This window comes from Asparagus officinalis, chromosome 4 (genome assembly GCF_001876935.1).
Source record: "Asparagus officinalis chromosome 4, Aspof.V1, whole genome shotgun sequence".
Taxonomy (NCBI): domain Eukaryota; kingdom Viridiplantae; phylum Streptophyta; class Magnoliopsida; order Asparagales; family Asparagaceae; genus Asparagus; species Asparagus officinalis.
In genome coordinates this window covers 49276476-49280824 of record NC_033797.1, presented here as the reverse complement: position 1 = coordinate 49280824, position 4349 = coordinate 49276476, and the positions used below count along the sequence as shown (strand labels likewise).

At 38.4% G+C, this 4349-nt stretch overlaps 1 long non-coding RNA gene across 1 annotated transcript; it reads right to left on the bottom strand.

Annotated features, from left to right (window-relative positions):
* Nucleotides 1915-3787, bottom strand: LOC109837415. The gene is made up of 2 exons (XR_002246266.1): nt 3596-3787; nt 1915-2103 (listed from the first exon to the last, which is right to left on the bottom strand). It is a non-coding gene; the product is annotated as an uncharacterized LOC109837415 (long non-coding RNA).

Below are 4349 nucleotides of genomic sequence, written 5' to 3'. Positions count from 1 at the left end.
TAGAGGAAAAGAAGAGAAAGGAATGGCTTATACCAGTTTTGGTTGTATGATTGTACAACCTTTCAAAGCAAAGGCAAAGATCGATACTTTTATATTCGATGAAGAAGATGAGACCGACATTGCATTTCCACCACTTGAAACTCTGATCTGGTGCGGCTTTGCTCTTCTAAAATGAAAAGAGTATTGATCTAGGAGGATTTTCCATTCCAACAAGGTTGAGCTCCTGCTAGTTTCTTATTTTTAAAAAGGAGAGTATTGATCCAGGCAGATCTTCTATTCCAGCAAGGAGACTGAATTTGCAGAACCTTGTAGTGTCATGTAATTAGGAGTGCGAGTCTTGTTACAACTGGGTGCTTGGGACCTATTTGTATTAGAAATATGAGGTCTATTGTAATAAGGAGTATGTGTTCTATTATAACTAGGAGTACAAGTGGTATTGTCATTTAGAGGAGTACGAGTCCTATTATAATTAGGAGTACAAGTCCTATTGTAATTAGAAGCACGAGTCCTATTACAACTTGGAGTATTGAGTCCTATGATGATTAAAAGTCTGTAGGATCGGAATTACGCAAAGTCTATCTTGATTAGGAGTCCCAATTGATTAGGAGTTGTCGTCCTATTCATGTTGAGTGTTGTTTAAAATAGAAATTTTACGAGAGAACTATATTTAAATAGCGAGTCCTATTCATATAGTAGCTCTTATTAGAGTGCTATTGAGGCTCGAGATCTCTATTTAAAAGAGATGAATTGTATTATGTAAATCAAGTTAGTTGGGGAGCAATATAAGAAACTTGGGACTAGAACATTGCTCGTTCGACTAAAAGTCTATCTTTTTTTTTTATTGCAAATATAATTTTCTTCTATCTCCTCTTTGTTCCATCCGATACGGGCCCAAGTGGATCAGCTAATATACTCAGCACATAGCTCGGAAAATAAAATAAAGTCTTCGGAAAATAATGTAGTTTTCAACATAGCGATATTACCTCTTCGTAGTTTGCGTTTACCGGAACCAACCTTAGATATCTTCAGCACGTTGGGAGCGTTTGGTTGGGTGTAGTAGGACCTGGTTATACAAATCCAGTTACATCCGTTTGTTAAAACTGAAAACGCATCGCAGATCCAACTGCACCCGACCGGACGCTCCTCGAGAAGGTGTCGATGGGATGTAATGCAGAGGAAGTTAACCCAGAGGGGAGACCTGAGAACACAAATGAAGCTTCAAGCGACTGAAAACGTGTTTGTGTTCTCAGCTGGCACTCCTCTGGGTATTTCCCTCTGTTTGATTGTTTATTGGGTAGAGATTTAGTAATGTGGTTCTGTTTCTTTGGGCAGCTCTTGCTTTTTGTAGATGGAGGGGATGTTTTTTTTGGTGTCATGTGGGCTCATCAAGTTGTCATAGTGTTGACATAGTGGCGACAAAAGAAAATGTGATGACATCTCCCAAGTGAGGGGGGAAAAAAGATAGACATGAAGGGAAGTGAATAGATACTGTTAAGGGTTTTATTGGCTAAATGATGCCCCTGCTTTTAGGACAGATTTTTAAAATAGATCCTATTAGAAATTTATTTCTCAAAATTGACCCCTTCAAAATTTAATTACCATTTTCAACCGGTTTCAGCCAAGCATGGTTAATTAGGTAATAAACTTCACGGGATTTTAAATCCCGTGAAGTTTTCGAACTTCTGCAGCTTCATTAGCGGTGGTTAATCAGACACTAAACTTTACGAGATTTTAAATCATGTGAAGTTTTCGAACTTTATTTGTCATTTTCAACCCAATTTCAGCTAGGTGGCTAAAACTGAGTTGAAAATGGCAATTAAATCTCAAAAGGGTCGTTTTAAAAAAATTACTAATACTAATAGGATCTATTTTAAAATTTTGGCCTTTTTTCTAAATGTGGGAGATTTGAGGGTATATATGAAAAACAACACTTAATTAGGATTTAATGTTGACATTAGTGATTCATTGGGAAAGATAAAGCTTAAACTCCGGAGTGCCGAGCTCAAATCTAATGTACACGTTACGTCCTTGACGCCGAACCATTGTACAAAATCCTTCTCGGGCGACCCTGAATCCATAAAAAATGTGCTTGTCCCATCTACCCTGCAAAATTGTATCAAATAGTGACTTGGAATTGTAATTAGACCACAATATTCAGTGTGTTAGTAATAAAAGAACCAAATACATAAAAGAAACAAATACACTAGCGTGAGAGAAGACCTAACAATTGAGAACACAATACCTATTGATTTACATGAGTAAAAGAAAAGTTCATCCAGATGCACAGAATCACTTCAAGTACTACATGCAAGGCATCATCAAACGATCGCAAAAATCCACTATACTCCCATAGTAAGAGCTACATGGAGAAAGCTTTGTAACGTTCTTATAATTACAGCAAAAGGGATCATAAGATAGTATTAGTTCATTCGAGATATTTAGGATGTAATTAACTGATTTAGAAAGATTCCAATTTCCACATTTTCACCTCAGGAAAGAACATAGGTGATTACATTGAAAACAAAAATAACATCAGAATCAAAATCAACCTATAAAAGTGAATAACTGTTAGTTAATCTTCAATAATCTAAACATGAAAAATTATCATTCGCAACTCTAAATCAACTATAAAAAAATATACACAATAAAACAATTCCAAAACCTATATCCATCTCGTAGTTCAATTCCAAAACAACAGCAACCCAGATGGAAAAATGAAACCTTTAGACTAAAATTTCCAAATAAACATTGATTGGGGTGCTTTCTCAGCAGAGCACATAACATAAATCAGACCTCCAATATAAAAAGAAGCACTTAGGGAGCATTTGGCAACCGTGAAGTTTTTACTGTTGTTTTCAACAAAAACAATAAAATGCATTTGGTAACCGGGCGTTTTTTTGACTTGACCCTTTACAAAATCCAAAAAGTAAACGCTTTTCTCAAAACATCAAAAATGTGTTTTGAGATTCTGTTTTTTCATCTAAGTCGCCGCCGCCACTGCGTATCCGACTGCCGCCCGCCGCGCCGCCCGCCCGTCGCCGCCCGGTGCCGAGTGGTCTACCACACACGCCGCACCGTTGCCGGTGGGTCTGCCAAACCGCAGCCGCCATCACGCACGTCGCCCAGCCACCACCGCCGACGTTTCGTCTGCCCGCGCCCGCCACGTCTCCGCCCGACCCGCCGCCGCCCGTCCGCCCGAACGCCGAAGGTTGTACGTCCGCCACGCCCGTCGCTGCCACGCCTGCGTCGCCGACCGTCACTTTATAAATAATAACTAAAAATGGTGTTTTTAAAACATATTTGAAAAAAAAGCACCATGGCATGATGTTTTTTTAAAAAAACACAACAAAAACAAACACCTCGATTACCAAACACACCCTAATATTTGAACAACGTTTTCCTATTTAATCAATATAAGAACTAGGCATAATTAGAATAATCAAGCATTTCACTGATATCACATGACAAAATGAAAACTTTTATACTGAAAACAACAACCTAAACATCAATTACCAGAAAATAAAACCTCAATTCAAGCTTACTTCCATAACCCAGATAACAAAATTGAAACTTTAGAACAGAAGAGATCTCTTACAGTTGTTCACCAAGAAATACATCCCATGCTTACTTCTTCGTCTTCATCCCCTTCTTGCTCCCACCATTAACCACATCATCCGGCACGACCTTCAGCAGCTTCCTCTCCTTCGACTTCGCAATCTTCTTCAGCGTCTTCGGGTTCGTAATCTTCTGCAGCTTCGTCCCAGACTTGAGCACATTCTCCTTCGCCTTCATCGAGCCGGCGGAAGTCAAGGGTGCAGGCCATGGAGGACGGCGGCGATCAGGGTTAGGGTTTTTGTTTGGGGGGAAAAAGGGGGAGGCGAGAAATTGGGGTTTGGGTTTTTTGTAAGGATATTGGACTTGGACTTTTGGGCTGACAACGTTGGGCCAGTTTGGACGCTGAAATTAGGGGCTCAAGTTGTGCTGGAAAATTAGCTGGGGTTTATTAGTTGGTGTAATACGGCGATAATTGAGATAAATTGGGAGATAATATTTTCTGATGTTATTGGTTGGGATAATGGAATTAGGACAATAATTTTTGGTGTTATTGAGTTTTTAGAATATTAGTGGGATAAAACTTCCCACACATATATATAAATGTTTGCCCCCAAGTCAAAGTTTACCCCACCTCTCATACTGGGACAATTTTAGACAAGTTGGATAATTTTGAACATTCATATATTAGCTACTAATATATGTGTTATTCACATTAGATGTGTAATAATATATAAAAAATAATTAAATAATAAATATTAGCTAAAACATAAAATGATTAAATAATTCACATCATC